Consider the following 23,953-nt stretch of genomic DNA (forward strand, 5'->3'; position numbering starts at 1 on the left):
TTTACATACTTGTGGGCTCAGTTGATAATCATTTCTGATGAAAGATGGGAGAAGAAGGGGAAAGTTGGCATCTAGCACATGTAAACCATCCAAAACTTATTTGCCAAAATATTTCAGAAATAGGTGAATAAGGGTATTGTTAGAGCAAAGTAGAACAGATAACGTTTGGGAGTTGACTATATGAGTAAAATAGTGTTTTTGTGCAGAACTTCTCAGAGCATTGAATATGAGGACATACACATTGCCACATTTCTAAACAGGCTTCTTGTATTTATTACAGAACCCTTTATTTGTAGAATATCTTAACTCAAGGGAAACTATCAATTGAAAAGTACCAATGAAAAGACTTTACAGTGGGTTATATTATTGCTGATGTAGGCATTTCCATTTAAAAGCACCACAGAATAATCAACACTCCACTAGAAATAAAATTTAAAAAGGCCAAGTGAAAGGGGAATATTTTGAGTTTTTAAATTAAGAAGTATACAAAGGTATGTGAAGTTCAAAAACATTTCAAAGTTATTTAATAAGCCTATCTGCACTGAAGGCAGCATGCTTCTTTCCTCTCAACCTACCTGAAAATTTTTTTAACAATTAATTTATCAGTTTGATCCTATTTTTGAAATGGACATTTTGAAACATGCAAACAGTATTAAGAAGAAACTCAATGTGTTGGCTTACGTACAATTTCAAACATTGACATCATCTGTTTAGACAATTGATCTTAATATTTTGAAATAATAATCTACATCATATGTTTTAAAAAGTATGAAGTTTTATTATTAAAAGTATGGACATAATAAAGATTCCAGCAGATGGGAAAAGTAAGGATTTTTTGTTGTTATGTTGTTCTTGTATAAAATTAATTATTTTTATACCCACTTCCCTTTATCTAACACTACAATGGCCTATCTATGGCCTGAATAGAAGCTCATTAAAAAAGAAGAACAACATCAACAGAAACACTTTACCCCCTTTCTTAGAAGAGCTTTAATACAGCACCTCTGATAATTTCAATGTAGAAACAGATACTGAAAAGAAGTTGGGTTTGTATTTAATTATAAAGCATCAATTTATTTTGTGAATTTACTGAAAGCTAATTAGAGCAGTTAATCATTCAAACAGCTTAAGAAAAGCATGATTGAATTTTAATGTTCTTTTGAATGTCCTGAAGAGAACAACCATAGGTAAGTATCAGGGGCAGGAACTTAAGAAAAAGAATATTTTTGATGGGCGTAAATTATGCTTTTTGGAGTAAGCTCTTCCTTGAAGGGAAAAGAAATGAATTAAATTAATAATAGTAATATCATCATTATTTTGCCATTCCTACCCTGTCCCCACAATCTTAAGAGAAAACATACATTGTTCATAAATTACCAAAATGTTCACTTAGGTGCCATAAATAAAATGAATATGTCACAGTATGGCTACAATCACAGCCTGATGTCTTAGTACCAGTTAGTTTTTGATTAGGTGACTATTAATCAACACAATTTTCAGGCCATATGATATTCAAAATTAATGAGTGTTTTAAGTTCATATTCCTATCAAGCTAAAAATACCCCTTCACTATCAGAATTGGAATTTATCCAGGGAAAATTATATAATTCTATTAGTTGTCAAAAATAATATAATTCTATTAAATAAACTGCAGCTTAGAAAGACTGGTGCTAAATATGATTTCTTTAAAATATTTTTAAAAATAATATATCCTTAATATTTATGGAATTGATCATATAGCATTGGAAAGTAGGTGAAAATAATGAGACTAACTCAAACTAAAAATCTTCCATTAGATAAATACAAATTAATTTTCTGTTCCTTTATCCTCAGCTACAAAGAATAAAAAAATTGTATGACAGATGAATTCTTGCTTTTCTTCCTTTCTGTTTCAAGAGCTGTGGACTTCTTCTTTCCTAAATGATTCTTTCCATCTGCCAACCTTTCTCACTACCCTGATGTCCTACTTTCTTTTAGTTATCCATTTCTTTTGAAATTTCAGTGTGTTTTGTCTTCCATATGTCTTTCCCTCACAGTGAAACATGTTTAGGTGACACTTGAACTTAATTTCTCTCTACTCTGTTAACTCTCACAATACTTGGGGCCCGATTTTGGGTAACAGGGTGGGGTGCCACCTGGCTCCACTCTTCTGTCAGCCCTGCCCCACTTGAATACTGTGCATGGTACTACTTTGGCAGCAAGGGCTTATGGGTTTGCAAAGATCTCTTGACCAATTAACCCAATGATATTTTCTAGTTCTTATGCATTTTTATATCATTTACATTTTGTACTTCACATCACTTTACATTAGTGGCATTGTCCTCCTTGTAAACCATTTATACTAGTTTCTGTAACTCTAGTAAGTTATGAAATAATATTTCATAAAACAAATGCATGGATTGTTCTCCTTTGCATCACAATTATCATGGCATTCTTCTTATCTCATTCAAGTTCTCAAACAGCAATTGAAGTCAGGCTTGTAGAGAACACAGAATTTGTTTAAATTTTTTTTGATCTAATTACAGACCACTGGGTTTTTCACTAACTTTCTACCTTACATTTTGCTGCCCAGGAACATGAAATTATTTGTTTCTTGAGAAGAAAAGCGTAACATCATACCAATGCATATTTCAATATAAAGGAAGAATATGCATATATCATTTAAATATATCCTGTCATTTAACTTTAAAGAGCAATGAAAATAATACAGGTATATTAAATAACTAAATGCAAAATATCTGTATTCACTAGAATTTATGTACATTGTCTTAACTGCAGTATCCCATTTGGTGAGAAGATGAAGAGTCATTCAAAGACTATCTACACAGTCCCCACAGCCTTCTTTCTGACCAAAAGACCTGAACCTTCCTCTTCTTAGAAATTTAGAGAAACTATACACTTTCTCTGTTTCTTTGAAATTTAAATCTTCTACAAATCAGAAATGTCTTTCCTAAGGACCTAGGAGGCATCTCTGAAACGTAGTCATCCAGTTCTGAGTTAATGCTCCTGTCTCCCAGTCTTTCTGGTGGGTAGAAAACTAACTTTGAAAGTGAAAGAAGACAATAAGACAGATGGCTTAACCAAATCAAGCAATATCCCTCTCTCCTTTTCCATTATTTCCTTCATCCATTTAAAAATCCTTTGTTTTTATTTCATTGAGTTTAATCACTCTTCTCAGTTGCAAAGGTTCAGCCTTTCTTTCTTAAACAAGTGTAATTGTTTAAAGTCCAGTGTAATTTTGCTTTTACACTATGAGATTTAGTCTTCTGCATTACTTCAATAGATGAACCAGTCTAGAAATTCACTAAGACAAACTTTATGGTTGAACACACACACACACACACACACACACACACACACACACACACTGCTTCAAAATGAAATCTCACATTAGTACAAGAGCATTTAAGAATTAAAGAGGTTAATTTAATCTCTTTCTAAAGCTTTGCTTCTACAAAGTAATAAACTCTATTTAATTTTTAATGCCCTATTGCTCTAGAGCTTCTGATAATAAACCATAGGAAAAGAATCCAAATTCCTTGGTTACCAACAAATGGGAGGATTACTAAAATTAAGTGTAAGAAACTTAAAACCAAAATGAACTTAATGTTTAATATACATGCCATAAAGAGAAATGGGTAACATTTTCTTTTTTAAAATATAAATTTCTTTTCCTGTGTCATTAAATCAGATTTTAGAAATAAATATAGCTTTTTTATTTTTTAATAAAAAAAATTATAACAAATATGGGAAAGTAAAAATTATGGTGCTATTATAGACTATACAAATAAATGAAACACTAATTTCATAATTGACAGTATCTGTGAGTTTAAAATATCCAACTCCTCAAACAACAGTCAAATAATAGTCTTCCTGGTTCAGTCATCTGAGTGGAAATTATATTCTAGACCTACATAAAGGAGACAGGAAGTGAGAGTATTTTTAACCATATTCTCATGGTGATCATAACAATGAAATGCTCAGGACTAGTCACCAGCTATCCTTTGAGGTAAGCTAATGACAATAATTTCATACAAGGACCAAAGGAATATGATCAGGCTTAATTCAAGAATAAATCCAAAAATAGTGTGTTGGTAAATAAAGTAGACGTGCATACAAGTTTATATTTTATAGAAACAACCCAGAAAAGTTATTGTTGAGGTAGTGTTTGTGGCATCAAGGGGGAGAGGCATGTTGCAAGAAGTATATGTTGAGGGACATATGAAAATGTGTGTGTTAACAGTTAACAAATAGGACGAGCTGGGGTTGTGGCTCAGTGGTAGAGTACTTGCCTCACATACATGAGGCCCTGGGTTTGATCCTCTGCACCACAAAAAATAAATAAATACAAGTATTGAGTCCATCTACAACTAAAATAAATAAATAAATAAAAGAGTTAAAGAACATAAGACAAGATTTATAACATGTAAAGAAAAATAAACTAGGGCCATACTCTGGCATGAGGTAGATAAGACAGGGGAGTCCATACGGTACAGAAATCAAATATATATATAACTTTAAAATGAAAACTATGAAAGGGAAGGTCAAGGAAAAACTGTTTTCACAAATGCCCCCATGTTAAGTCAACTTTATATGCTACCTAGTGAGTTGTTGAATATGACAATGTGATGTTAAGACACATTTACCAGACAAAATGACTTTTGTGTTGTTAGAGGTGATCTGAACTCATTGTTAGACAGAATGATTAGGTGTTCAGGTCAGTAACCCATTGCAGCTATTCCTATTTTTTGGAAGTTGAAACTACAGCATTTACAGTTTGGAGCCGTGGTTCTCCAGCTGTGGCCCCTTGTCGAGCAATGTCACTTAGTGATACAATTTCTTGAGTGCTTCCCCAAAACAAATCCTCTCTGCCTATCAGCAAGTATTCTGAGGGATTTTGATGTACTATCACACTGGCAAACCTCTTCCTTAGGAAACAGTTATCCTGCCATCCTTTAGAAATTCAGGACCAGAGTCAGTTGGACAGGACATCAGCTCACCTGGAAGGATTATCAGGTTATTAAGGTATACAATATAAAGTGTCCGTATCACATGATTTTGCTCTATATGGCCCTCAAGGATCTCTTTAAATGGATTATGGCACTTAAAATATAATTTTGAAATATTAATAAGGAATACCCTCCAATAAATATCAATAAGAAGATGGTCTCAATTGATCTCACAGAGACTGACATGTAATCCATGTGTGTAGTCAGCACATTGATTATTATTACCAATCATTAACCTGAACAAACTTAATCAACATTGTCAATTATCAGAAAATTGACAAAATTTGTTTATGGGCTATAGACAAAATAGTATTGTGTCAAGGTAAAATTTCCAAATTTTATCTATGTAGCCAGAACCCAAGGAAGGTTTCAAAAAGAATTTATTATTTCCATATTTCTTCACCAAATGATAGAAAGGTTGAATGGTCAATATAAACTACTTAAAGCTCACTCTTCTTTAAGAAATTCTAACTCTTAGAGTAATGTACCCACCTTCATTAGAGAGTATCTAATAATAATTAGCATTCTCATAATTTGGATTAATATCCACCAGTGTTACTGAGTGCCAATGGTTTCTTATAGAATCAGTATAGATAACAGTGAAGAGCAAATATTCCTAATTAGACTGCCTGAATTATAATATGATTTAATCCTTGGCCAGGTGACTAAGAGCTAGAAAGCAAAGCAAAAACTACTACATAATATAGAAAGCTGTCCCTCTCTTCTTTATTTCCTAGAGTTATTTTTCATTTACCCACTTTACCTTTCTTATCAAAAAGTAACATATAAGCCTCTCATTTGTTTTAACCTCTCCACAATGGCTTTGATTCCCAGCAGTGATAGAACCTGTAACAACTGCCAATGAGGACATGTTCCAAGGAGCTTGGGTCAACTTCTCCAATACATTTGTTATGTACAATTTATCCTGACCTTATTTTGTTTCTAGCTTCCAGACTGATTCTATTTCTACTTTCTTTGACCTGCAACTGGGCTCTTCGGTCCCCTCTCTACTTTCACAACCTGCTTTTATACCCATAGTTTTTTTCTCAGTACAAATGCCATTTTAGTAAAACCCTCTGGTCCTAAGCCTCTGAATTACAGTTGCTTATTTCCAATCACCTTCAATGTCTTTATTTGATGTAGCACTTCGGAGCTTGTGTACCACAATTAAACGTCTTGCTATAACCAATTTTTTCCCTTTCTCTCTCCTCCGTCAATAGCCACCTCCTTCCACATGATCTACTTCTTCCCTTTACTACAATTTGACATTGCTGTTGCTTTCATCTGTTGTGGCATTTTCTCCGCAGTGTGTACTCAAGTCCAAACCAGGTACACAAATCCAGATCCAATGTCATCCCAATTCATGCAATTAAAAAATATTCCACTGTTCTATGTCTGTCAGACCACCCTCTTCTGCATAATTGTTTTCCAAAATATTTTGTATGCTCTGGACTCTCAAACTTCCTGAAAACAGAGATTCTTCATACTTCTGTCTTCCTGAGCATACTCTATTCCACCTGGTAGGAATCACAACACTTAGGTTGGTGGTAAGGAAGGACAAACAGGATAAAGAAAGGATAAAGTTTTTTAAACATAGGGACCTGTCTGAAGCTACTTCCAAGTAGTCAGCACATTGATTATTATCACTAATCATTAACTTGAACAAGTTTAATCAACATTGTCAATTATCAGAAAACTGACAAAATTTGTATACGGGCTATAGATAAAATAGTATTGTGTCAAAGTAAAATTTCCAAATTTTAATAGATGCACAATATTTATGAGGAAATGTTCACTGAATATTTTGTGTAAAGTGGCACAATGTCTCCAAACTGCTCTCAAGTGGTTCTATAAAAAAATCCACATACACATTTTTTGAAATGTTTTTCTAAAAAAAAAAAAAAATGAGTTGATCAGTTCTTTGGTGAATTAGTGGAAAAAAAATCAACAGGTGTGTTGCTATTTACACTCACAAATTTAAAATTTCTACCCCCAGTGATAACATTGAGTTTGTGTTGCCTATCTCTGGATTATTATCTTCATATTAAGCTAAACTGAAATTTTATATTTTTTTAAATAATAAACAATAAAAAATTATCAAATAATGACATAAAAAACAACAACAACAAAACATAGCAATAAAACCAGGCTGAGAAAATGACTTTTACTCATAAAATTTTGTCAAACAAACAGATTAATCCTCCATGCAAAGGTAGAAGACAATTAGTGATGGAGCACGATGTATCATCAATGCCTTTTATAAACTATGCTATAAAATATTGTAGAATCTTATTACAAAGAACTTGTTTAAGTTAAACTAAAACACACGATCTGCCATTCTGCAAAAACTCATATAACATAGGAAATAAATGAAAAAATATCATGTTTTGAATAATAATTCTCTAGATACCATGAAAAGATAAAAGATTAAAATGTGGAGCCATCTAATATATAGCATAAGATACTCTTCATTGAAACTGTATATATTTCCATAATTTCATGTAATTTATAATATAAAGGATTTTTTACTATTTTTTTATACCTGTGTGGCCACATCTAACTCTGTAAAAACTTAGGCCACATGAAGACACATAAATGGAGCTGCTAAAAGTAAAGTGCCATGGTTTATCATACTCTACCAAGGTAAAACATATTTCAAAATACAATTATATATGATGTGTGTGTGTGTGTGTGTGTGTGTGTGTGTGTGTGTGTGTATGTTTTTTTGATGGGAACTATTTTAAACAACTTTAATTACTCAGACTCTCCCTTTATACTTCCTTGTTACTTATAAATATAAATTAATAAAATTAATATGTATTTGAGCTCATGTTATATGAATGAGGTACATTTATTTGGGGTCTGCATGAAACTTAGGAACAAACAATGATAGCTTTTTAAGACTATTATTTCAAAGATTATCTCAAAATTAATTCTCCTGAGTTTCTTCTGTTGACATGGGTAATGAAGAAATATATTACCTTTATATGTTTTATTTCATTGTTATCATTCATGATTACAAACTAGAGCATTAATTGGAATTTAGTTTACCTGGAACTTTTTGTTTAATTCTGCTTTTTGGAGCTGGGTCTCTCCATGTTGCCTAAGCTAGCCTAGAACTTAGGATCATCATGATTCAGCCCCCTAAACTGCTGTGATCACAGTGAGAACAGCCATGCCCAGTGAAAATACTTTCTTAAACAGTATACATAATTTTATCCACTGATTTTTTTAACAGATAAACGTTCTTCATTTAATAGTACTTCACAACAAAATTAAGACCTATCTAGTTGGAAAACATTATGTACTTATAAAAGGTCTCTTTATGAAATTGAAAACACATCACTTTAAGACCATAACTTTAAAAGATTAAGCATTTTCAAGCACTTTCATCATGAAATTACTCTACTGAGCTGCACAGCTAGGTACTAGGTACCTTCTGACTGTGACTGAAATGCCTCCCCTGCCTGGACTAAATGGCATACATTTTTTAGTTGGTATCAGTTGCTTTTTGGTTTCTCCCAATTTCTTTGTTGGTAACTTATCAGCTCTTATTTCTTACTATCATGTTCAGCTTAAAGCAACTACTTTACTTCTTACCTAATTGGTTATACTTCCTGTTATGAAAGTTGAACACAAACTCTATTATGTATAGTTGTATCCATTTTCATACTTATATTTTTGCAATTCTTGATTTTCTTTAGTTGCACTTTATTCTCAGTGTTTTTTCCTTTGGGCTTTTTATGAGAGTTCTGTATATGTGTGGTATTACTTTGTACTCTCTCTAATAGGACTTAGCATAAAAGTTAGTAGCTGCAGTTCATTAATTCATGCCTTACCATATTCTGAGATGTATTTAAAAGGCTTTCAATATTTATTATTAACATTTGGCAAAAATAAATAATCAAGTAAAAATAACTGAAGAAGCACTGATAATATCAAATTAGGAAAATAAGGCAAAGCCAGAAATGATCTTATTTGAGGCAAAAAAATAAACAAAATAAATTTATATGTATTTTCTTTTGATAGAAGTAAGCTAGAAATTTCATACTAAGTATTTTAGCAGCCAAAATAATAAGGGTAATATGATGGGTTATGAAATTGTCAGTACCCGCATAATACCAAAAATGCAGGTGTACAAGAGAATATCTGTGGTACTCAGAAAAATGCCACAGTATGGAATAATGAACAATATATATGAACATTTTCTCCCAAAAGCACAGGGAACAAATTTGGAGGGCTATATATTAAACATTTTCCTCAGCCTAGAACAGTGGCACAGGTTTGCAATCCCAACAGCTCAAGAGGCTGAGGCAGAAGGATTGGGAGTTCAAAGCCAACCTCAGAAAAAACAAAACAAAACAAAACAAACAAACAACAACAACAACAAAAAACGGGGTGCTTAGCAACTCAGTGTGACCCTTTCTCTAAATAATATACAAAATGGGATGGAAATGTGGCTCAATGGCCAACTGCCCCTGAGTTCAGTCCCCAGTACCTTCCCCCCACAATTTTTCCCCCTTAGTTCAGGCTAAAATATCAAGGTGAGGTAAATTCAGCAAAGGAGAGAATGAGTCAATGATATAACATGACAAGGTAGGTAGGACATGTCAATTTAGGGACAGATTTTAGCACATTGAGCATGGTGGCTTACTAAAAGTAAACATCAACTACAGTGCCTGTCACATGCCCTAATAATTTCAAGTACATTATATCAGGGCAGAATTTGGGAATCTGGATTTTCAATGTGCAACACAAATTGTGATTTGAGCTTCAGGAGGAGAACTGCTGACCTGGAGGGACAGTTGAAAACATCACACATGCTCTCTTCCATATGCTCAGTATTTTTAATTAAGGCTTTGAAGATAATGAGTAGCAATGACTGAACCTTCTTCCTGATGGGTAACTTCAGGACAATTAATCTAAAAATGATGGTTTTAAGTACAGAAGGTCAAGTGAAGTCAGCAACCTATAAAAACAATGGAGCTTAAATCTGACCAAGTTGCGGTTACCCTGAGTTTGTTCAAAGTTCTGGTAAACAACAACTTCTTAGAAAGAAAAAAATTAAACAAAAATCCATATCAACATTTGAAGATATAAATCCAATTTAGATGTTAGGACAGCATAATCCACGACTTATGTACCTTGTTTTTTCCCCAAAATTCTTTTGTAAATGATTAAGATAAAGTTACATGACTTCATGTACATGTTTTCCCCTAGGGAAATAAATCATTTCAAAAGAAACTTTGGGGAGGAAAATGATATCTACTCAGTACTGCAAATGTGACATTTCCATTCCAAAATTTTCATCTATTGATGGCCATTTTCATGGATTAATTTAATAATCCTTGCTACAAAATCATTAGGACATACTTCTCTAGACAGCCACTATTATTTGATCAGCATTTGACATGCATGGAGACACTTCTCTGAACTCAATCCTCCTATCCAACAGAAATTGTATATCCTGTGACTAATACCTCCCCAGTCATTCCATCCCCAGTCCCTGGTGATTACCATTCTATTCTATATGTCAGTGGATTCAACTTTTTAGATTCAACATACAAGAAAAAGGGAGGAGAGGGGAAACGAAGATCTCTTTGAACTTCAACAGTTATGTAATCTTCACTTGACACAAACTTTCCTTAATGAAGTACCTTCTGTAGTGTCTCGAGTGTTTGGATGATATTTTTTAGCCATGAAAGAAGACACAAATTAGGATAATAAATGACTGAAGAATTATATGGACAATGTCTGATGAACAGATTGAAAAATGCAGAAACTACTAAGTGCTCAAAAAAAAAAACAAAAAAAAAAAACAAAACATACGTTTAATTGTGTCATGGCTCCAATGTTCCTGTATCGTCAAATTAGAACCAAAATATTGATGAAACTGCATTAGTTTCATTAGTTGAAACTTTTAGATATCAGAGTTGCAAAGAAATGATGCTTATTAAGCATTCTCTTATTCTGAATAATATTTAAAATAGTACTCACAGAAACGATGTTTTTCATGTTGGCACAAAATAATATTGAAATCCAGGCAAATCAAACATGAAAAACATAGTTTCTGTTAGTATATTTAAATTTAGTGATAAGTTTCAATGATAAGAAAGCCAAGTCATTTATCCCTTTGCATGCTGTTTAACTCAAGAATAATATTTATTACATTCAAACTTTAGTAACAATTCTGATAAGAGGTGCTTTTAGGCAAAAGATGAATGTTGACAAAAGTACTGTGTTGTCTGGATCAGCTCCTAATTTCTCTTTGCAGTCCACATGGAATTCAATCAAATAAAATGAGGGAACTATAGGAAGGTATAGGTTAACACATTGTCTGGTTCATTTAAACCCACACTTAAAGAGTATCAGCTATATAATGCAGGCATTAGAAAGTCCCTTCATTCCAGATAGGAAAGGAAAAAAAAAACTTGCATATCATAGAGACTAAGGATGGCAGAAATACATTTATATTGTACTTATGTTTAATGCAATAATTTGTGGTTGAAAAAATGTCTGCTCAATTTACATAGGTAGTCACCAGTTTATAAAAGGACACAAAATCAAGTTAATTGCCCCCCACAGAGGCTTTGGAAGGGTTTTATGTCAATGAGGCAATGCAATTTTTGACTATCAGTTTTAAAATATTTTTCTATAAAATAAATATTGAGTTAAAAATTGTTTTTATATCATTTATGATTTTTGCAAAGCCTCATTGAATGTATATTATTGCAACTTGCTAGTTTTGCTTTTTAAGAAATAGAATGAAAATACATCAATTTAAAAGTAGGCATTACACCATTTTAAATAGTCAACAATCCTGTTGTAATTATATTATAATAAATGCAGTAATCAATATCCTGGTTTAATTCAATCATTCAAGTGAAGAAAGAGTCACCAAGCATTTCCATGATTAAATGGTAATTAAAGGTTAATTTGGGGTTGAGGGTGTAGCTCAGTGATAGAGCACTTGCCTAGCATGTGTGGGGCCCTGGTATTGATCCCCAGCACTACTGAGAAAAGAAAAGAAAGGTTAATTTCTAGTAATCTGTGCTAGTTATTAATGAATGCTAAGATCATGGCTATTTGAAATGCTTAGGTCTTTGTTGCTCCTCGGTGCTGTATGTATCTTCTTTTTTCATTCCCTAATCCCTTTCTCCAGAATGTATTACCATCCTCTTTTCAAAGTTGCACCTGAGCCAGTCCATCAGGGTCTCAGCAAAAGCCAGGATCCTACCTCAGTGAGAAAAATAAATAGCATCAGGTATAAATTTCTGAAGTGCATTCATACCAATCAAAGTTCATCAATAGCCTCATCCCAGGGGCTGGGGATGTGGCTCAAGCGGTAGCGCGCTCGCCTGGCATGCATGCGGCCCGGGTTCGATCCTCAGCACCACATACCAACAAAGATGTTGTGTCCGCCGAGAACTAAAAAAAAAAAATATTAAAAATTCTCTCTCTCTCTCTCTCTCTCCTCTCTCACTCTCTCTTTAAAAAAAAATAGCCTCATCCCTTTCTCCTCTTTTCCCTTCTGGCTCAAAATGATCCCTTGTCTTCTCTGCTGCTTTTGTACTGGGGTTTGGATTTAGCCTGCTCAGGCACTTCCTCCGCTCCTTTCTCTCTCAGCCCTTTCATCTCCATCCTGCCACTGATGGACTACCGCTAGCTTTTGCACATGGTCAGGTATTTGTCATCTTAAAAACAATCTTTCCTACATTCCTCCGTTTCTCTTCTTCACTGTCAACTTCTTCATCTTCACAGTATTTTTCAAATGCCAGCTATTTCCATAATCTGCAGACACCAGGCTTCTGAGCCACCTCTCTGTTACATTACACTGCAGCAGTCATTCTCAGAATTGGGCACTCTCCGGCAACTTGTACTGTAGCCAAACCTTATTTTTGAATTTTTTTTTTAATCTCTGAAAAGAGTGAGTTCTCTTTATACCTAACTGAAAACTCCTTCTCAATATTTTAAAATTGTTTTTATTCCTTACATATAGACCTCTTCTAAAGTCTCCTTTCCACATAATTTATTTCATATCATATAAACTATTATATAATTTAATCTATAAACCATTAATGATATTAATGATTTAGCTTTTAAATGTTGAAACACAGGCACAGAACAACTTCATGACAAGATGTTTCTAAGTTTCAAAATCATAAAAAAATCAAATTTCACAGTCAAGTAATATTTTAAAAATTGTTTCAAAGAAGTACTTTTATAAACTAATATATTGCTCACTTATCAATGCAGTCTCTACTCTTATATATAATTGTGTCTTTGTGTTAGCATCCAGGAAGTCAAGCAGAGAATTTGGATACAACGTGTTTTGAAAATAAAAGTTTAATCTTGAATTTAGTCAGCAAGAGGTATCATAGTGATCTTATTTTTGGAAATAATGTATATGTTCCTTAAATGACTGAATTACACACAATGCCATATCATATATTAACTGGTAACTGTGAATGGTTCCTAAATTATCACTGGAAAAATACATATCAATTAACATTATTTTCATTCCACCATGCCTACAATTAAGACATATCCAATTAAAGAAGAAAGGACTACAGATTTATCGCTCAATTTACATTTTTCATTAATTGCTGATTAAGCCATTAGTCAATTATTGTTTATGTGCTGCTGATTTTTATATTATTAAATTATGCTACTGTTAGCATTTTTGTAATGTAAATATATAAGTATATCAATCTATTTACATTCTATTATGATTTGCTCCTAAATAGTGAAGCAGTAGCAAAAATTTCCTATATCTAGATTACCCTAAACAGTATCAAATTTATGGTGGAAAAAATTAACCAATCTAAACTCTTTCATTATTTTCTATTTTATATGCTTATAAAATTTTGTTTTCTATGTCCTATCATTATTGTCCTTCAAACACTCAAATTGAAAGTCAGTCTATTTTACTACAAATACATTAATGTATAAAGTATAATAAAATGAGTTTCTGTTTTTAAATTTTATTAGAGCTTTTTACAACTGACCAACACTTTTGTTTTTTTATTATAAAACCAATAAGATTTTTTTAAAGTCCATTTTGAAACTATCAGTTATCAATTCTGGCAAACTGAACTTAAGAGGTCAAAATTCCACAGGTAGAAAAACAAAAAGGTGAAATTCACATATTACAGGTTCCTTCTTTTAGAAGTCATTTATTTGTTTCAAACATATAGCAGAAGGCTGAAAATCCAAGCCAAAATCTCCAGAAAATAACCAATAATACTAAGTTGGCAGCTCTGAACAGCTATTACTTAAGGGTGCAGCAAATAGGAGACAAGTAGAACATTACTATTCCAGCTTGACTCGGCTCAGCCCCTGATTGGATTGAGGCAATAAGACTACTATCTGCTTAGCATAAGATAAAATAAAACATACACAAAGAAAACAAGAACAAAGAAACATTTCTAAAGAAAAATAACATAATCCTCAGCAAATTTTCCATATGGAATAAATGGCATGACATTAAAAATAGGAGTTGACAAAGAAAAACAGAATACTAACAGACCACAGATAATTAAGACAGAGGATTTATTAAATAGCCATCATTGAAATGCTTAGAAAATAAATGATAGGAAATGCTAAATGAAAAGAAGGAAGGTTTTACCAGATATTTGGAATGTACAGAACTAAATAAAATTTACATTTTATAATTTAAAAGAATAAAATAAGTGAAATAAAGAACTCAATGAATTTACTTAAAGTAAATAAGAAGTAACAAAAGATATGACAGGTAAATCAGAAGATGGGGCCATAAGATGTGTATGGATTGAAGCTCAGACAAGGAGATCAAAGAAAAAAAGAAATGAACATAGCAACATTGAAAGGTCTAAAATAAGTAAAAATAGAACAGATGAATGAGAGATGAAAATATCTGCAGAAATTTTGGCCAGGGATTTTCTGAAAGTTATACAACAAACACAAAGCAAGCACATACTAGTAAAATTATTAAACTATCTACAGATAAGGAGAAACTCTTAGACAAGTATCCAGAGTCAGATTAAAGAAAATGGAAACATAGAGAACAAATAGAAAACAAAAAATAAGTAACATTTCCATAATTGCATTGAATGTAAAGGTCTAAACACACCAATTAAAACATACATTGGCAGAATAGATTAAAAGTATGAATTTATTAATAATCTATAAAAAACTCATTTCAAATATATAAGTAGGATAAAAACAAAATAATAAAAATGCAGATATCAATGTTAAGTGAGAGACTATATTTAACAGATAAAGTGAACATTAGAGCACAGAAAATTGCCAGACTCAGAGAAGGACATTATATATGGACAAAAGGTCAAAAGTTCCAATCATGAAAGACATAATAATTCTAAAACAACAACAACAAAAAAGTTGAAAACACTTTAAATAAAAATAACTAATATAACTGAAGGGAAAAGCAGGCAAATTCACCATTTTACTTGAAACTTCTCTTAAAATAGAACAACTAATAGCTAGTTAGTAGTATATTGAAGAACTTCATCAACTAACAGGATAAAAATGATATTTATAGAATATTCTCTTCAACAATAGCAGAATATATATTATTTTCTAGTACTCGCAAAATTTAACAAGATGTTTTAGTCTGCTTTTTCACTGCTGCGATTCAAAGATACAACTAGAATAATTGTAGAGGAGGAAAAGTTAATTTGAGGGCTCACAGTTTTAGAGGACTTAGTCCAAAGAAGGCTGGTTTCATTCCTCAGGGCTTGAGGCGAGGTAGAACATCATGGCAGAAGAGTGCGGCAAAGGGAAGCAGCCCACATGATGATCAATCAGCAAGCAGAGAGAGAGAGATCCACACTCCAGATACAAAATATATACCCCAAAGCTACATGCCCCCGCCCCCGCAGTGTCCACCTCCTCCATCCACACCCTACCAGGCTCCAATCATCACTCAATTAATCCCATTAGGGATTAACTCACTGATTAGGTTAAGGCTATAACCCAATCATCTCTCCTCCAAACCTTCCTGAATTGTCCCACCTGTCAGCTTTTGGGAGACACCATATCTAAATCATAACAATAGATGATACCATTTTTATTTTTAAAAAAGTCAACATATTTAAAAGAGCTGAAATTATGCAAAATGGGTTCTTCAAACACAACATAATTAAACTATAAAAGAGTAAAATAAAGATAACAGATATATCTTTAATGTTTTAGAAACTGAACAATACCCTTAAGAATAGTGTTTGGATTAAAGTCTCAACGGAAATTAAAACCACACACACACAGAGACACACACACACACACACACACACACACACACACACATGCTGATCTGAAAGAAAACAAAAACAGAATATATCCATATTTGTGAGATAAAGAGTAGCAATGAAAAGAAAAAAAAAGCAGTTAAAATTTAATGACATAGAAGGATGAAAATAAAAGGCAGAATCATTATAATAGAAAACATACAAAATCAAGAAAACTAAAAGTTCTAAAGTTGTTTCTTCAAAATAACTAAGGAAATTGAAAGACATCCAGAAAAAACTATTTTTAAAAAACCATGAATAAAGATATAAATTACCAATATCATGGTTTCATTACATATTACAATAGTGATATATTGAATTACCTCATACCTACCTGCTCATGACGGCAGGCAGATTATGTACATCCCCTCCATACTACAAACCTTAGAAATTGGCCATAATTTGATTAAATACACCAAAGAAACTAACAAATATTAATCTTTCCTTAACAGCACAATCTAAAATATATAAGAAATTACTGAAAAAAACTTTGACAATTAATTTGATAGTTTAAATGATATTCAGATTTATAGAAAAACAAAACAAAGATGGAAAAATAAATATATGTTTTAATAGGCCTAGTCAGTTTTTCATCTCTGTGACAAATATCTGAGAAAAACGACTTAAGAGAGGAAATATATATTTTGTGTCATGGTTTCAGAGGTTTAGTCAATGATCAGATGGCTCTGTTGCTCTGGGACTGAGCCTAAGTAGAACAGTATGGCAGAGAGGTATGGTGGAGGAAAGCTGATTACCCCATGGAAGATGGAAAGCAAAGATACATGGGGCCAAGAACAAGACATAATCATCAAAGACACGTCCCTAAGAATTTACTCCCTTCCACTGGGCCACACCTCCTAGAGTATCTACCAACTCCCAAAAGCTCATTCAAATTATTAACCCATCAAATGGATTAGTCCACTGATGAGTTATAGCCCTCCTGATCCAATAACTTCCTGAAATCCTCATTTCTGTACATTGCTAAATGGGGTAGCCAGACTTTAACACATGAGTCTTTGTGGGATACTTCATGTCCAAACCATAACACTTATATTTATTAGATTAAATCTGTAATTGAAAAATCTTTGTACAAAACAACCTGTAATTCCAGATGTCTTTTCCTGAGAATTGTTTCAAACAATTAAAGAAAGTGACACTAATTTTATATAAACTTCAAACCTAACTATACCACAACTTGATTTCTTTAATTATCCTTTTTTGCTGAAATATAATTCATATAAGCTTCTATCTTAATTGTACAGTTCTGTCAGCTTTAACTAATACATGCCATTGTGAAATTAGACTTTCAGCAGCTAAGTTTTTTTCTTACCACTTGCTAATTCCTGGTTGATCTTAGCAGATAAATTTGGGTAAGATGGATTTGAACTACTGGGTTAGTGATTTACATGCCATGAAATTTTCAGATAAGTATATTTCTTGAAACACTAAGGAAAAGGAACAAAATAAGGGAGGGAGGTTTTCTTGAAATGTAAAACTAAGAAATAATGAAGTCTAGAAAATGATCAGTCTAAGAATTAAATTTGATTGACTCTAGAAATACCATGAAACATCTAGAATAAGCACTGGTGTTGGAAGAATATTTGACAGAATTTAAGGTAAACAGACAAAGACAGCTTATAGAAAATTGAATATAAATACTTATATATACAATTTTATATTTAATTGTATAGAAAATCTTATGCAATTGAAAATCATAAGAAATGGGCTTTTAAGCATTATTTTAAAATCATAGAATAAAATGATTATTTGCTTGGTTTCTGAAAATATTCTATTATGGAAGATGGAAGTTAAACATAGATTTTTCTATAGAGTACTATCAACAGTTCATAATATTTAATTCATAAGAAAATGGATAAGTTCAAGGGGCTAGTTAAGGTTAACATTTGGGCAGCAAACAAAAGAGATGCCTCACTTCTGAATATGTGAGGACTCTGACTTTTCAGTCCAGCACCAAGGGCATCCCCACCTTCTCTTTCTGAGCTTCCACTGGCACATTACCTTTTCTTTTATGAAGTGAACTCATTCTTCCCTATGCTGCATGGAGGCAGTTGCCCTAACATCTCTCTTTTCCATAAGGGTAGGAACTCCATTCTGTCCCTTGTACCAACTGACACAGATCTAGCAAGGAACAGAAAATTTCTAACACCTGTTAAAAGCATCACTTAATGTTTATCTTCCTGGTTTAATATATCCTGAGATAAATCACTAATACACAATTTTTAAGAAAAGAACTTTGTTTTAAAATTCAGTGTTCTTTAATGTTTATATTGAAGAACATTTTCATAAATGCAAAACTGTAGAGCCAGGTGTTTCCATGAATTTGTTGGGGGTGAGTTTGTTAATAAAACTAGATTGGTTAGGTCTAGAAATGCCTTAAAAATGGGAATGCATAGAGGGACATTGTGGTATTAGAGAATCATACAGTTAGAGCAAATATATCTTAGAGTTTATATCCTATAATTTATCAGATATAGACAACAGTGAGGTAGGCCTATTTATATACTTAGGATACAGGAGTTCATTTAAGAAGTCCTAGCCAGATCACAGATCTCTTGCCCTACACCCTGCTGCTTATAGGTCATTGAACCCACACAGACCAAGTGTGGTGAGCCTATGGGCCTGGGAGTTAAGTAGCTACCATAACAATAAGCAAAAATGTCGAGAGAGTTGACCTTCAATTTAGTACCCATTGTTTTGATGTCATTTCATTACTGTAGGGAATCCAGAAAAACTGAGAACAGCTTCAAAGGAACTTATAAGAGAATGTTAAAAAATAACATTACTTAAATAATACTTTTTTTGTTTCTGGATATTTACCAGTATTGACCTTAGAGTACTCTTATCATTTGGCACATATCATTCTGATCAGAGTAAATATAACAAGAGAGACTCCATCCACTAAGCATGACAATTTAAGGGTTTTTTTAATATATTTTTTTTTAGTTTTTTAGGTGGACACAACATCTTTATTTTATTTTTATAAGGTGCTGAGGATCGAACCCAGTACCTCATACATGCCAGGTGAGCACGCTACCACTTGAGCCACATCCCCAGCCCCCAATTTAATTTTAATAAAATAAACATGTAAAAGTAAAATTTCTATATATCACTAAAGTAAATATAATATTATGCCTTATCTAGATAAAACTTTTCATTTAAGATTATATTTTATGAAATTCTTCATGTATTATTCCAATGAACAAGGATAAGTTATATTTATTATTTAGACAAGGAAACTGAGCTATCCATATTTGGATAAAAACTACTGAATTTGTTAATTTCTAGATTTTATATGGCCCTGATTAATTTTAAACGAGGAAATAATGAAACTATTTTAGCGCTAAAAAACAATATAATAAAATTATCCTTGGTGTTTTGGGGGATATGTAATTACTACAGAATATTAAATTAGGAAAAGAGAAATAGAGCACTTAATCTGCATGAGTAATCGGGACACCTGCATGCCGCAGACAGTTCTCTGTGGGAATGTCAAAGGATTGGTTTGCTATTATTTCAGCTATTAGTATTTATTAATGAAATATTGTGGAACAAAGATATTGATGACAGAAAATTAAATCTGATGAGTTGTAAATGCTCGGAAAGATCTTTCCTGACCTATAAAGTTCACAAATAATATCCATTCAGAAATGGACTGAAGCTAAATCTGATCAATTATTTCTAAGAAATTGCCAATTAACTGATTTTATGATCCATAGCTTGAAGATATATAACTTTCAATAAAAAATAATGAAGATATATATTCATAAATATGGGTTAGTTGATTTTTCTTGCTATAATGAAAGTTTTAATTGTGCAGATATTTTCTGTGCATTTAGCAACTCCATTGATCTCTTCAAATTGCTAGAAATTTTTGAAAATTTTTGTACAATTATTTTAAGACAACCAGTGAATGTGCAATCATACCAAGTCCTTCAAAATGTATATAAAATTATAAACTATATATGTTTTATATATATATATATATATATATATATATATATATATATATATATATATATATATATCTTGGCTAGAATTTGAAACTAAGTAAAATAATGGCCATTGTTTTTATTTTTATTTTTTTTATTGGTTGTTTACAACATTACAAAGCTCTTGACAAATCATATTTCATACATTAGAATCAAGTGGGTTATGAACTCCCATTTTTACCCCAAATACAGATTGCAGAATCACATCGGTTACACATCACATTTTTACATACTGCCATATTAGTGACTGTTGTATTCTGCTACCTTTCCTATCCTCTACTATCCCCCCTCCCCTCCCCTCCCATCTTCTCTCTCTACCCCATCTACTGTAATTCATTTCCCTCCATGTTTGTTATCCCATTCCCCTCATAACCTCTTATATATAATTTTGTATAACAATGAGGGTCTCCCTCCATTTCCATGTGATTTCCTTTTTTTTTCTCCCTTTCCCTCCCGCCTCATGTCTCTGTTTAATGTTAAACTTTTCTTCCTGCTCTTCCTCCCTGTTCTGTTCTTAGTTGCTCTCATTATATCAAAGAAGACATTTGGTATTTGTTTTTTAGGGATTGGCTAGCTTCACTAAGCATAATCTGCTCTAGTGCCATCCATTTCCCTGCAAATTCTGTGATTTTGTCATTTTTTAGTGCTGCGTAATACTCCATGGTGTATAAATGCCACATTTTTTTTTATCCATTCATCTATTGAAGGGCATCTGGGTTGATTCCACAGTCTAGCAATTGTGAATTGTGCTGCTATGAACATCGATGTGGCAGTATCCCTGTAGTGTGCTCTTTTAAGGTTTTCAGGAAATAGTCCGAGAAGGGCAATAGCTGGGTCAAATGGTGGTTCCATTCCCAGCTTTCCCAGGAATCTCCATACTGCTTTCCAAATTGGCCGCACCCGTTTGCAGTCCCACCAGCAGTGTACAAGAGTACCCTTTTCCCCACATCCTCGCCAGCACTCGTTTTTGTTTGACTTCGTCATGGCTGCCAATCTTACTGGGGTGAGGTGGTATCTTAGGGTGGTTTTGATTTGCATTTCCTTGACTGCTAGAGATGGTGAGCATTTTTTCATGTACTTGTTGATTGATTGTATGTCCTCCTCTGTGAAGTGTTTGTTCATGTCCTTGGCCCATTTGTTGATTGGGTTCTTTGTTTTCTTATTGTCTAATTTTTTGAGTTCTTTGTATACTCTGGATATTAGGGCTCTATCTGAAGTGTGAGGAGTAAAAATTTGTTCCCATGATGATTCGTCTGATGGCCATTGTTTTTAGAAGACAAATACTGATTAACAAAAACAGAGAATGTCCTCCAATTAAAAGAAGTTGTATATTTACAAAGGAAACAGTGTGATAAAAAAATGTCTTAGGACTTTGCATTGTTGAGGATTGTTTTTTAAATAAGTATACAGAAAACATATTTGCAACACAAAAAGAATCTCTAGCAAATCTCTGGTAACAAAAGGAAGGAAGAGATAGAAAAGGTCATTGGGAGATTTGGGTGTAGCACAGTGGTAGAATGTGCATGTACTCCTAATTCAATGCCCAGCATAAAAATAAATAAGTAAATATATAAATAAACAAAATGAAAGAAATACATGAAACAGAAAAGAACTTTGGTGAGTTCAAATACTTGGAAAGAAATTAAATATTTGTAAAGTATCTGGTTAAATTCTAAAAGGCATCTTAAGATATTGATCCTGAAGCTATATTTTTGTGTGTATGTTTTTTCCCCCTAAATCTCAGCTCTGATGCTTAAAAGAAGCTTGTTATGGGAAAGTTACTTAATAGCTCTCCCTTCAGTTTTACTTCTTTCTAATAGGAGCAATATTTCTACCTCGTAAGTGTGTTGAGATGATTAAAATGTTAAGTGCCTAATAGTGCCCAACAGTCTGGTATATAATAAATTTTCAGTAAATGTTAGCTATTACAATTATTTAAGCAGAAATGATACATTTAAATGTTCAAAAAATTTTATCCTAGAATTTTAGACGCATGTTTTTTGTAATAAGCAAAAAATGATCATTTTGAAGTATTTGCAGTGCTCATATATCTTTCAGCAAAGTGACTTCAGAACAAATATGTTCAATATTAAAATTCAGATTTTATAGGCAGTCCTTTCATGTGTATAAACTGGAGCTAGGTAGATCACCACTTTTCAGAACAGAGAGTTATGATGTTTCTGAGGTTATGCTATATTTCTGTGCAGTTAGGAACATGTAAATCCATGCCCCACTGAGTACATATTGACTTCTTCCATAAAGGTTTACTCTATTTCAATATTGACATTTTCTTTTATTTCCCTATATTAGAAAGCTGAGATCATAGCCAATGAAAAAAATTCAAATAATTCTAAAATTCAAAGGAAAAACATTTTTTTTTACACTGTTACTTTGAAGAGGTCACTGCCTTGAAGAAGAGAATGCAATGACCATGGTACATGACCATGAGGCTAAGTTAGATGAGCCCATGCATCTCCTGGCCACTCCACCTGGGGGCCTTGTGGAAGTCTAGCTACCTTGAAGCTGCCAAGTACATGGATCATTTAGAGAGATGAGAGATGAACATGGTGGTGGGGGTGGTGGCTAAGGAAGAAGCAAGAAAGAGAAACTGAGTCAGACAGATATAGAGAGGAGCCCAGCTGTTTGAGCACCAGCTTGTTTTGAAGGGAAACACCCTGAATATGATTACAGCCCCAACCAACTTCTGACTGAAACCTTATGAATGATCCTAAATATTTTAACTGAACCTCTCAACTCTCAGATTTATAAGCAAAACAAATTACTGTTAATATTTTAAGGTATTATTTTGGGGTACTTGCTACACATTAAAGATAATCAGAACAATGTCACCTTTCTAATGAGTTAATCACATCATACAAATTATTAATTTACACATAGAATTTCCCACATGCACATAGAATTTTCCAATTTTGCTTCACAACATTTAACATGTACTAGGCTATCAAAGTGTGATATTTAGAAGAAATGTCCAATATAAAACATTGAACTTGTGAAATACATTTACTCAACTAGTATTTGTTGGGCATCTACTATATGCTGGGTCTAGGCTCCAGGCCTACCATAATGAATAAGAAAACAAACAGAAGACTGTTTGCCCCTGTAGTCACATGAGAGATAGATACTAAATAAGGATATTTATAAATATTTTTATATTTATTCCAGGGAGCTACATGATAAAAAGAAAAATTAATGTAAGCAATTTAAGATAGAGTAGTTAAAGGTAGTTTTTTTTTTTGTACTAGGGATTGAACTTAGGGGCACTTGACCACTGAGCCACATCCTCACCCCTATTTTGTATTTTATTTAGAAACAGGGTCTCACTGAGTTGCTTAGTGCCTTGCCTTGCTTTTGCTGAGTCTGGCTTTGAACTCTCAATATTCTTGTCTCAGTTTCCCGAGCTGCTGGGATTACAGGTGTGTGCTACCATGCACAGCTCCCAAGGTAGTATTTGAAAATTAACATTCCAAGCAGAATGAACAGCATATATATATATATATATATATATATATATATATATATATATATATAAGTCTTGAGTTGTGAAGAAGAGAAAAAAAAGGACAATGAATCAAAAGTGAATAAAGAGGAGTGGTCTTTGAAATATTGAGGATGAATTTTAATTCCATTC

Source organism: Spermophilus citellus (assembly GCF_964194105.1).
Source record: "Spermophilus citellus genome assembly, chromosome: 10".
NCBI lineage: Eukaryota > Metazoa > Chordata > Mammalia > Rodentia > Sciuridae > Spermophilus > Spermophilus citellus.